Consider the following 12,931-nt stretch of genomic DNA (forward strand, 5'->3'; position numbering starts at 1 on the left):
TATAAAGATGTGTGAGTAAAATCTAAAGACTAATTCTTTAGGCTGCTTCAAAATTTGACTTGTTCCTACATGGCTGAGGAAAGGAGAGATTGGAATGGTGATTTAGGAAAATGTGGAGAGCAAATCTCAAATCTGGTCACACACTGACTGGTAAGACAACTTGTTCCTCTGGAATCCACTTTTTTCAGAACTACTCTTTCTCCAGTAATTAATGGTTTTGGTGGGAGATGAATGATTCCACTTCCTGGATACCACTGATTGGAGCCAAGAGTGCTCCCTGGAGACAAATTACTTTGGTAATTCATTTCCTGGCCTGAGTCGATTTGCCTATAAGCAGGCACGTGATTCTGGCTAAGCCAATCCGTGTCCTTTACCTAGAATTTTAGGGCCAGAATTAGAATACTGTTTAGATTCAAACTCAGATCTGGTAGTATATTTTTGGAGAAAAACTCATTTGTATTCAAAAAGAAGGAATGCAAGGCAAACCAAAAAAAAAAAAAAAAAGGGACAAGACACTGGGAATCTTGATGGCATTCAAGGCTTGGTTCCAGAAGTTCTCAAGGCCCAGCTACACCCAAGACCTTCCAAAAATAAGTTGTTTTGTAAGAATCCACAATATACATTTAATAAAGTACCTTTTAAAAGTACTTTTTTAAAAGAGTTTTTTTTATAACCTAAGAGCGTTCTAATTTCCTTACATTAATTAATCAGCAGATGTTACTACAAAGGTATAAGAAGGCACTTATCCAGATAATAAGGACTTTCTCTGCTAGTCACTGAGAGTTGAAGAGGTTATAGGCTCATAGCAACTATTTCTACTGAACAGCCAAAAGAAAATACAAATAGCAAACCAAGAAGTATACCTGTGTGTGTGTATGTGTGTGTGTACGTGCATGCATGCTTGTGGTCAGTTGCATCCAACTTGACTCTGCGACCTTATGGTCTGTAGTCCATCAGGTTCCTCTGTCCACAGGGTTTTCCAGGCAAGAATACTTGTATGGGTTGCCATTTCCTCCTGCAGGAGACCTTCCCATCTCAGGGATTGAACTCTGGCATCTCCTGGATCAGCAGGCGGATTCTTTACCGCTGAGCCACCTGGAAAGCTATTGGTCATGTCAAAAAACAGACAAAAGAAAAATCACACACACACAAAAAGAAAAATCACCAGAGTTGCAAAAAAGAGGATAAAAAAAAAATTCAGAGGCAAAGTATGAATAACAGCTCCCAATAAACATCAATGAACTATTTAAATTCTGTGCAAATGCATCAGTTTGGTGTAAAATAAAAGGTGTGGACCAGATAACTGCCTACCTCCTTACTAGCTCTAAAATTCTTTAGTTCTGATGTTAAAAACATCAATGATAATTTATAATGTTTTTAAAGTCCTCAAAATGTGACAAAGATTAAAAATGGAGGTCTTAGCTAACTTAGTACCAATGATAGAATCAGACCAATTGGTTGAGAATCTGCTTTATCAGCTAGTTATCAAGTTTGCATTGGTGAAAAATTGTTACTAGCTCTCAGAGGTGATTTGTAAATATCAGATATAGCCCAGGCTCTGTAAATGCTAAAATTACATAGAAATGTTGTATAAGGACACAAGAAAGCAAAATCCAATCCCTATCATTTTATTTCTTGATGGTTTTTAATTTAAAATCACTACTCAATTTATTTTCCTTTTAAAGTCTAGGTTGTTTTTCCTTTCACACCAATGGTCCACTTTATCAAGAATATTTTCTCTATTGCAATTTAGTATATTATGTATATATAGAGAGTAATGATTACAAAATATTTTTGACAAGTATGGAAAATAGTAGTTAATGTTTTCCATCTGCTTGCTGTATGCTGTCATGAAAAGAACCATTGGTCCTATAGAATCAGGAAACACCTATGTAAGTACATGACAGAAATACAAATGCTTAATTAATTAATTTTGATGACTTACACATTTTTGTAAATGTTACCGCATGTTGTTTAAATTACCCATTACCAAAACTAGTGCCCAAATGCTATCACTTCCTAGAGCTATGGAAAGTTTTAAACTTGTAATTATTTAAATTTATTTGTGGAAAATGAACTGTCGTTTCTTTCTAGATATCTGATTTCTAAAGCTGAAGTTCAAGTTCTGAAATCTTCCTTCTAAGAACTTTTTTGACGCTGTCACAAAGTGTTTTGTTTAGTAGACTTAAGTTCTCCAAAAATAGTCAAAACCAAGAACTCTATCTAACAACCTCAAGTTCAAACTACAGATTGCAAAAGGGATGCAGAATGTGTCACAATTTCGATCTGCAGGCTTGGAAGGCATTGCAGATTGTCCATGTTCTAGGAAGTCAGGTGGTGCTAGTGGTGAAGAATCCAGCTGCCAATGCAGGAGATGCAATAGATGTGGGTTTGATCCCTGGGTTGGAGAAATCCCCTGGAGAAGGAAATGGCAACCTATTCCAGTATTCTTGCCTGGGAAATGCCATGGACAGAAGAGCCTGGTGGGCTATATAGTTCATGGGGTTGCGAAGAATTGGACATACCTGAGTGCACACACACAGGAAGTCACCAGAGCTTGGTTCCACGTAGGGATCCAACTGTCCTCACGTCATCCCATGCTCCTGAGGGATTGTGCCGGAGAAAGAGAGCTCCGTCAAGACAACACGAAGGAGTCTAGGAACTCTTTCTAGACAAGCCTGTTTCACCAACTTGGCACAGAGATCAGAAAGGCTTCCCATAGCCAAAGTAATTGTTCTAAATATTGCAAATACTGGCATAAGAATTTGTTGTTTCTTGAATAATGATTGCATCCCTATAAAAGCAGCACTATCTCAAACTCCTTAAAGATAGGTGTTCTAATTATGCCCATTTAAATGCCCAAGGTGACACACCTAAGATGTTGCCCAGCAGAGGGTGAACACAGGTGCCTGACTATGGAGCTGGTGTTCTGACTACTACATAAGCTAAAGGGCTAGATATTGGTACAAATGACACAAACAGAACATCTTGTCTTAGGCAACGTTACCAGGGGTTTACTGAGCAGATTTCCTGGGCTGAGTTATTTAGTCTTATATTAATGTTTACACAATGTGGTTTATCCCAATTCATATTGCACATACAAATTTCACACAGTGAAAATTTAAAAAAAAAAGGCATGAAATCACACAGCTCGCCCATCTGGAGTACTGGCAGAGCAGGTATCAAAGACTCTGCACTGCACTCCCTTCTCCAAATAATTAAGCCAATGTAAAGTCCACAGGGGCCAGGAGCTCTTGGAAACAGGAAAAACCTTGAATACACACATCCACACGCACATTTTGCCTGAGGAGAGGTGACATATCAGATATTCACATCCCCAAACAGGAAGAACCACTGCACTAAAATCCTTTAAATTGTAGAACTGTGATTCCCCCCATAACTTTTATTATATAGGAAGACTATTAATCCACACAAGAAAACCTGCCCTGTTTGTTTTATTTCTCATGGTAAGGTAATAAATTAGTATTGTGATTTACTAAAAAGCAAGGTAAGAGAAAAACTAAAAATGCACTAATGTTTACAATGCATATATAATACAACCGTGTTAAAAGAAGCAACATTAAATTGGAATAAAGTGAATCATTTCATTATTAATACAGGTCTTAGAGTCTCTGAGAAATCTTTATTTTACTCAATCCTGAAGGGAAAGGAACAAATGGTTCCTTTCTGTTTGAAACACCTTACAAAGTCACTTCTCTGAGGTTACATCTTAGAGATAATCCATCTTTAGTTTTCATGTTGAAATTCAAATGCACTGTTACAACAGAATGTAAAAACTTCAATTGTATGTGGGTAATATGGTGCAATCACTTTGATAAAAAGCACCTATTGTGCTGAGAAATGGCAAATTTTAGTGATTCAACAACTGACTTGAATCCTCAATACCGTGGTACAAAATGGAGCAGGGAGTGTGAGAAAGAAGGGTTTGCTGATGTAGATATTATCAGCTTGAGAAGACTGAAGATTTTCCACATAAGCATATTTCCCCTTAGGAAAAAACACATTACAGCACAGAAGTATAAAAATCTTACCCAGTCCTAATCTCTCTTTTATGTAGCAAATGAGTATACATCATCTTTAGTGTCTGCAAGGAAATTGCATTGGAACCATACAAGCTCCTCTTATTGAGTTTTGTATTATAGAAGGTAAAAAATTTAATCCCTTTTGTGAGTTAACAAATATAAGGATTTCTCCTTTCAGGGTGTAGGAAACAAAACAGAGAATTTATATTCTTGTTACATATTATCAGTAAATGATAATATACTGATTGGAAGTGTTTGGATCTAGGCTTGTCAATACAAGTTGACAAGCTAACTTATTTAACAAGTTATAATTCAGCAAGTAAGTTGAATAATATTCATGTGGTATCCAATAACTGTTGAGCTTGTTTCTATAAGTGTGCTTTGTTAATCTTGATAATGAATGGAAGATAATAAAGAAGGAATTGTATGGCAGTTTATACAAGAAAAGTTTTTTCCAAAGTGGATGATAACATTTGATTTCTGTGCTTCTTTTTTGAGGAAATTTAACTTTAGAAGTTCCGGGTCCTGTGGGCCTCAGGAAATACACTGGCAGTGGAAATAGTTCTTGCTGAATAAAATGAAGTGCACTCAGACACAAGTGCTCAGGGACAGATTCTGCACTGGTGAAGCCATACTGGCAACTTTAATAAATAAATCCCAACATTTTGGTGACTTACCACAATAAAAGTATAATTCTCATTCGTGTAACAGTCATTATTGATGCTCCTAGTCAGTGAGTGGCTATCTTGACCCCAGTAATTCAGGGACCCAGGTTCCTGTCAACTTCTGGTGTCATAATCCAATTGGCCTCTTCTGTTGCCTGTGTCTAGATGGCAGATGGGACAGAGAGCTTCTTAAAGGTCTTGGCCTACAGGTGACACACATCACTTTCAAGTACATTTTGTAGTGACTACTGGCCACGTGGCCACACACATAAGTCAAAGGAATTAGAAAATGTAGTCCTTGATTGAGCAGCCATGTTTCAGTTAAATTTCGTATTATGGAAAAGTAGCAAACTTTTGCTTGAAGGAGGCATTCAATATCATTGACTCTTAACTGCTTTATATTACATTAAAATAAATTTTCAGATGGATCACTTTTAAATGCAAATTTTTCCCTCTTCAGCAAGTAGTGCTGGAAAAGCTGGACAGCTGCATGTAAATCAATGGAGTTAAAACACATCCTCTAACCATACACAAAAATAAACTCAAAATAGCTTAAAGATCTAAGTGTAACATGACACTGTAAAACAATTTAAATGTAACCATGACACCATAGAACATAGACAAAACATTCTCTGACATAAATCACACTGCTGTTTCCTTAGGTCTGTCTCTCAAAGCAGTCGAAATAAAAACAAAAATAAACAAATGGGACCTAATTAAACTTACAAGCTTCTGCATAGCAAAGGAAATCATAAACAAAATGAAAATACAACCTATAAAATGTAAGAAAATATTTGCAAAAGATGTGACTGTCAAATGACTTATTTCAAAAAATACAAATAGCTCATATAATAACAAAGAAATCCAATCAAAAAATGGGCAGAAGACCTAAATAGACATTTCTCAAAAAAAAAAAAAAAAAAAAAAAGACACAGATGGCCAATAGGCACATGAAAAGATGTTCAACATTGCTAATTATTTGTTTAGTTGCTAAGTCCTGTCCTACTCTTTCCTATCCCGTGGACTACAGCCTGCCAGGCTTCCCCGTCCTTCACTATCTCCCGGAGTTTGTTCAAATTCATGTCCATCGAGACAGTGATGTTATCTAACCATCTCATCCCCTGTCACCCACTTCTCCTCTCACCTTCAATCTTTCCCAGCATCAGAGTCTTTCCCAATCAGGAGGCCAAAGCATTGGATCTTCAGCTTCAGCATCAGTCCTTCCAATGAATATTCAGGGTTGATTTCCTTTAGGATTGATTGGTGTGATCTCCTTGCAGTCCAAGGGACTCTCAAGAGTCTTCTTTTAGCACCACAATTCTAAAGCATCTATTAACCAGCACTCAGCCTTCTTTATGGTCCAACTCTCACATCTGTACATGACTACATGGACTTCTGTCAGCAAAGAGATGCCTCTGCTTTATAATACACTGTTTGTCATAGCTTTCCTTCCAAGGAGCAAACATCTATAATTTCATGGTTACAGTCACTGTCCTCAATGATTTTAGAGTCTAAGAAATAAGATCTGTCACTGTTTCCATTTTTCCCCCTTCTATTTGCCATGAAGTGATAGGACCAGATGCCATGATCTTTGTTTTTTGAATGTTGAGCTTTAAACTAGCTTTTTCATTTTCCTCTTTCACCCTCACCAAGAGACTCTAGTTTCTTCTCACTTTCTGCTTTTTTTTTTAGAGTGGTATTATTTTCTACATTCACCCTTATGGCAGAAAGCAAAGTGGAACTAAAGAACCTCTTGATGAAAGTGAAAGAGGAGAGTGAAAAAGCTGGCTTAAAACTCAACATTCAAAAATTAACATCATGGCATCCAGTCCCATCACTTCATGGCAAATAGATAGGAAAACAGTGGGAAAAGTGACAGACTTTATTTCCTTGGGCTCCAAAATCACTGCAGATGGTGACTGCAGCCATGAAATTAAAAGACTCTTGCTCCTTGGAAGACAGCAATGACCAACCTAGACACCATATTAAAAAGCAGAGACTTTACTTTTCTGATAAAGGACCATCTAATCAAAGCTATAGTTTTTTCAGTAGTCAAGTATGAATGTGAGAATTGGACCTTAAAGAAATCTGAGCACTGAAGAATTGATGCTTTTGAACTAAGGTATTGGAGAAGACTCTTGAGAGTCCCTTGGACTGCCAGGAGATCCAACCAGTCAATCCTAAAGAAATCCCTCCTGAATATTCATTGGAAGGACTGATGTTGAAACTGAAAGTCCAATGCTTTGGCCACTTGATGCAAAGCATAGGTTCATTAGAAAAGACTCTGATGCTGGGAAAGACTGAAGGCAAGAGAACGGGATGACAGAGGATGAGATGGTTGGAAGGCATCACTATCTCAATGAACATGAGTTTGAGCAAGCTCTGGGAGATGGTGAAGGACAGGGAAGCCTGGAGTGCTGTAGTCGCAAAGAGTCACAAAGAATCCGATACAACTGAGTGACTGCTGCTGCTGCTGTTAAGTTGCTTCTGTCGTGTCCGACTCTGTGCAACCCCAGAGATGGCAGCCTACCAGGTTCCTCCATTCCTGGGATTCTCCAGGCAAGAACACTGGAGTAGGTTGCCATTGCCTTCTTCAATGCATGAAAGTGAAAAGTGAAAGTGAAGTCACTCAGTCATGTCCGACTCTTCACGACCCCAAGGACTGCAGCCTACCAGGCTCCTCCATCCACAGGATTTTCCAGGCAAGAGTACTGGAGTGGGTTGCCATTGCCTTCTCTGAAATGAGTAACTGAACAACAACAAATCTGCATATTTGAGGTTGTTGATATTTCTCCTTTTTTCCAGCTTGTGATTCATCCAGCCTGGCGTTTCAGATGATGTACTCTGCACATAAGTTAAATAAGCAAGGTGGCAATATATAGCCTTGTGGTATTCCTTTCCCAATTTTCAACCAATCTATTGTTGCATGTCTGATTCTAACTGTTGCTTCTTGACCCATATACAGGTTTCTCAGGAGAAAGAGGATTTATAATAATTATATGATAATTATAATAATTTGCTAATTATTAGAGAAATGCAAATCAAACTATAATGAGGTATCACCTCACACTGCTCAGAATGGCCATCATCAAAATAATTGATGCTTTTGAACAGTGGTGTTGGAAGAGACTTCTTGAGAGTCCCTTGGACTGCAAGGAGATCCAACCAGTCCATCCTAAAGGAAATCAGCCCTGGGTGTTCTTTGGAAGGAATGATGCTAAAGCTGAAACTCCAGTACTTTGGCCACCTCACGCAAAGAGTTGACTCATTGGAAAAGACTAATGCTGGGAGGGATTGGGGGCGGGGGAAAAGGGGACGACAGAGGATGAGATGGCTGGATGGCATCACCAACTCGATGGATGTGAGTTTGAGTGAACCCTGGGAGATGGTGATGAACAGGGAGGCCTGGCGTGCTGCGATTCATGGGGTCGCAAAGAGTCAGACACGACTGAGTTACTGAACTGAACTGAACACATATATATGGAATCTAGAAAAATTGTACTGATGATCCTCTTTGTAGGGAAGGAATGGAGATACAGACATAGAGGATTTATGAACACAGTAGAGGAAGACGCGGTTGAGCTAAATTGAGAAAACAACGTTGACCTATATGCATTACCATGTATGAAACAGATAGCTAGTGGGAAGCTGCTATATAACACAGGGAGGCCAGCCTGGCACTCTGTGACAGCCTAGAAGCACAGCAGGGGTGAGGTGGGAGACAGGCTCGAGAGGGAGGAGATGTGTGTATATATACACATAATATATATAGTTATACCTGATTCACATTGCTATACGGCAGAAAGTGTTGTGGAATCTGGAGCTCCAAAACACACCTCGGAGGACTCTCAAGACAGTGGAGTACAGTTTATTACACCAGCGAGTCCAAGGGGAATCAGTTCCCAACAAGGAACCCTGATGTTTCTGAGGCCCAGTTTTATACCCCTGCTATGTGATCGGTTACATGTTAGCAACCTCTTTGTTGTATATGACTGAGTTTTACAACAAGTAGGTGCTAGGAGAACAAACAATTAAGGTGAAAGGGGGGAAACACTGATTATACATCACAGGGGGATGTCTCCATGGTTAATGTAACAGGGGCAGCCTGACCTCAACTACAATCTCCACTTTCCATCTGTAGGGAGGGAAGTCTCCAGGAGACCTGGTTTTCATTAGCAACGGTTTCCTCACTCTTGGGCAGGGCTCAGGCCCAGTTTACATCCTGTCTTTAAGATGGATGACAGGCTTCAAGATGGAGTCTCTCCTGCTTTCCTCACACTAGCCCCAACAAAAGTAACACAACATTGTAAAGCAATTAACCTCCAAGTAAGTAAATAAATAGAAACCTCCTGAAAGGTTGTTGCTGAGCTGTGAAAGAGGCTGGGATTCTTGGCCTCCAGAGGAGAGGAATTCAATCCAGGGCCAGTGACGAGGCTTGATCATTCAGAGATTCTGTGTGATAAAGTTTTATTAAAGTATAAAAGAGATACACAAAGGTTCTGACATAGAAATCAGAAGGAGACAGAAAGAGTGCCCCCCTACTAGTCTTCAGCAGTATGTTATATTCCTATCAGCAGGCTGATAATTAGAGAAAGGAAATGTCTCAAAACTCAGAGTGGTATCAGGCCCCTCATCCACAGCATACATTTTGAGATAACATTGGCACAAGGTGAGTTGTCTCAGGCCATAAAATGATTGACATAAATTTTGAAGAAAGGCTGGTTTCCAAGCAAAGACATAGTCTCATTACCATAACTTAAGAGAACATTTGCAAGAGTAAAACATACTGGTTTGTCAAGTGGGTTCTGAGTCTTAGGTGGAACCAATTTGAAGAAAGAATGTTCAGTTCAGTTCAGTCTCTCAGTCGTGTCTGACTCTTTCTGACCCCATGGACTGTAGCATGCCAGGCCTGGAACAAACACCACCTCCCGGAGTTTACACAAACTCATGTCCATTGAGTTGGTGATGCCTTCCAATCATCTCACCCTCTGTTGTCCCCTTCTCCACCCCCCGCCCCCCCCCCCCCCCCCCCAATCTTTCCAAGCATCAGGGTCTTTTCAAATGAGTCAGTTATTAGCATCAGGTAGCCAAAGTACTGCAGCTTTAGCTTCAGCATGAGTCCTTCCAATGAATATTCAGGACTGATCTCCTTTAGGATGGACTGGTTGGATCTCCTTGCAGTCCAAGGGACTCTCAAGAGTCTCCTCCAACACCACAGTTCAAAAGCATCAATTCTTTGGTGCCCAGCTTTCTTTATAGTCCAACTCTCACATCCATACATGACTACTGGAAAAGCCATAGCTTTGACTAGACAGACATTTGTGTCTCTGCTTTTTAATATGCTGTCTTGGTTGGTCATAACTTTTCTTCCAAGGAGTAAGTGTCTTTTAATTTCATGGCTGCAGTCACCATCTGCAGTGATTTTGGAGCCCCCCAAAATAAAGTCTGCCACTGTTTCCACTGTTTCCCCATCTATTTCCCATGAAGTGATGGGACCAGATGCCATGATCTTCGTTTTCTGAATGTTGAGCTTTAAGCCAACTTTTTCACTCTCCTCTTTCACTTTCATCAAGAGGCTCTTTAGTTCTTCTTTGCTTTCTGCCATAAGGATGGTGTCCTCTGCGTATCTGAGTTTATTTATATTTCCCCCAGTTATCTTGATTCCAGCTTGTGCTTCCTCCAGTCCAGCATTTCTCATTATGTACTCGGCATATAAGTTAAATAAGCAGGGTGACAATATACAGCCTTGACGTACACGTTTCCTGATTTGGAATCAGTGTGTTGTTCCATGTCCAGTTCTAACTGTTGCTTCCTGACCTGCATACAGATTTCTCAAGAGGCAGGTCAGGTGCTCTGATTTCCCATCTCTTTAAGAATTTTCCACAGTTGGTTGTGCTCCACACAGTCAAAGGCTTTGGCATAGTCAATAAAGCAAAAGTAGATGTTTTTCTGGAACTCTCTTGCTTTCTCAATGACCCAACGGATGTTGGCAATTTGATCTCTGGTTTCTCTGTCTTTTCTAAATCCCGCTTGAGCATTTGGAAGTTCACAATTCATGTACTGTTGAAGGCTGGCTTGGAGAATTTTGAGCATTACTTTGCTAGCGTGTGAGATGAGTGCAATTCTGTGGTAGTTTGAGCATTCTTTGTCATTGCCTTTCTTTGGGATTGGAATGAAAACTGACCTTTTCCAGTCCTGAGTGGCCCCTGCTCAGTTTTTCAGATTTGCTGGCATACTGAATGTAGCACTTTCACAGCATCATCTTTTAGGATCTGAAATAGCTCAACTGGAATTCCATCACCTCCACTAGCTTTGTTCATAGTGATGCTTCCTAAGACCCACTTGACTTTGCATTCCAGGATGTCTGGCTCTAGGTGAGTGATCACACCATCCTGATTATGTGGGTCGTGAAGATCTCTGTCATGAAGAAAGAAAGAGTTTAGGGTAAGTACATAGTTCATTAACAAAGCTTAAGAAAAACGTTTCCATAAGAAAAATGCATTGCTGAGCTCAAGGTTTGAGAAAAGTTAAGTTCAGGTGGAACCAGGTATAGTCATGGCAACACAGAATTTTAAAAGATATCTCTGTTTAAATTTGCATAGAGAAGAAAAAAAATCTGACACTTGTAGTTTGTTTCCTTCTGCCCCTTAAGAGAGAGATAAAAATGTCTAACACTTGCAGCCTATTTTCTCCCTTTGGAGACCCCTAGCCTTCCTGCCTGTTACCCTCTCACTCCCACCTTTTGTTTCAGCAAAGGTGAGCTCATCTTACACTGAAGTCTCTCTGCTACTGCAGTAGCCTGAATAAAATGTTTGGCCACCTTAGAAAATAAAAAGTATACTTATATGTATTGCTGAATCACTTTGCTGTACACCAGAAATTAACACAACTACAAATCAATTATACTTCAACAATTTAAAAAAGGAATATATGGAAATTTTAAAGATTATATTCTATTGGATTATAATTATATATAATTATTTATATAAATATATATAATTATATCAGATTATAATTACTGCAAGGGAAAGTGAAAGTGAAAGTTGCTCAGTGGTGTCCGACTTTTTTTAACCCCATGGACTATATAGTTCATGAATTCTCCAGGCCAGAATACTGGAGTAGCCTTTCCCTTCTCTAGGGGATCTTCCCAACCCAGGGATCAAACCCAGGTGTCTCGCATTGCAGGCAGATTCTTCACCAGCTGAGACACAAGGGAAGCCCTAGTGCAAGGGAAACGACTGTTTATTATGTAACAAAATCCAGAACTCATTTAAAAAATTAAGTTAATTCAATACAAACATAAGGCATGGCAACCAGCAACATGGGGGTGGGAGAACAGGGCAGGGGATGTTCATCACTCGAAGCACAGGAACAAGCGATTATTTCCTTAGCACATGGATAGCTTCTATAGTGATGAAGAAAATGCGAATCGGCCAAAAGGGAAACCAGGAAAAGGTATAAGGTGACAATTTACCCAAAGAGGAAATATGGCGAGTCTAGGTAACAAATTACAAAAGGAAAATCAAAACAGGATACCAATGACATAAATCACTTTAATGCATTCTGGGATAGGCTGTGACAAAAAAGAACTTCATGAGGGTGTAAATTGATACAACTTGCATGAGAGAGAGAGTGAAGTCACTCAGTGGTGTCCAACTCTTTGTGACCCTGTGGACTGTAGCCTGCCAGGCTCCTCTGTCCATTGGATTTTCTAGGCAAAGATACTGGAGTGGGTTGGCATTCCTTTCTCCAGGGGATCTTCCCCACCCAGGGATCAAACCCACATCTCCAGTGTCTCCTGCATTGCAAGCAGATTTTTTACCTGCTGAGCAATTGGGAAAGTCCAACTTCTATGAATTTTATCAATAACTCTGAAATTTAAAATGGGATATCCTTTGGTCCAGTAAATCCCCTTCTACAAAATCATCTCACAAATACAGTTCTTGTGGTCTAAGAAAAAGATTTGTTCACTTAGCACTGTTCATATCAGCAAAACATTCTAAACAACCTACAGATCTATCAATAGTGTTATGGCTAATTTATGTTCCGGCCATACAGTGGAAAATTATAAAGCAATTCAAAAGAAAAAGGTAAATCTACATACAGTTACATGCTAAGATCCTTTGATGTATTTGGTGAAAAATGTAATCTGCATACACAAATTTTTTTTTCTTTTTTGCTCAGTCCTATCTGACTCTTTGCCACCCCATGGACTGTACACTC

This window comes from Budorcas taxicolor, chromosome 13 (genome assembly GCF_023091745.1).
Source record: "Budorcas taxicolor isolate Tak-1 chromosome 13, Takin1.1, whole genome shotgun sequence".
NCBI lineage: Eukaryota > Metazoa > Chordata > Mammalia > Artiodactyla > Bovidae > Budorcas > Budorcas taxicolor.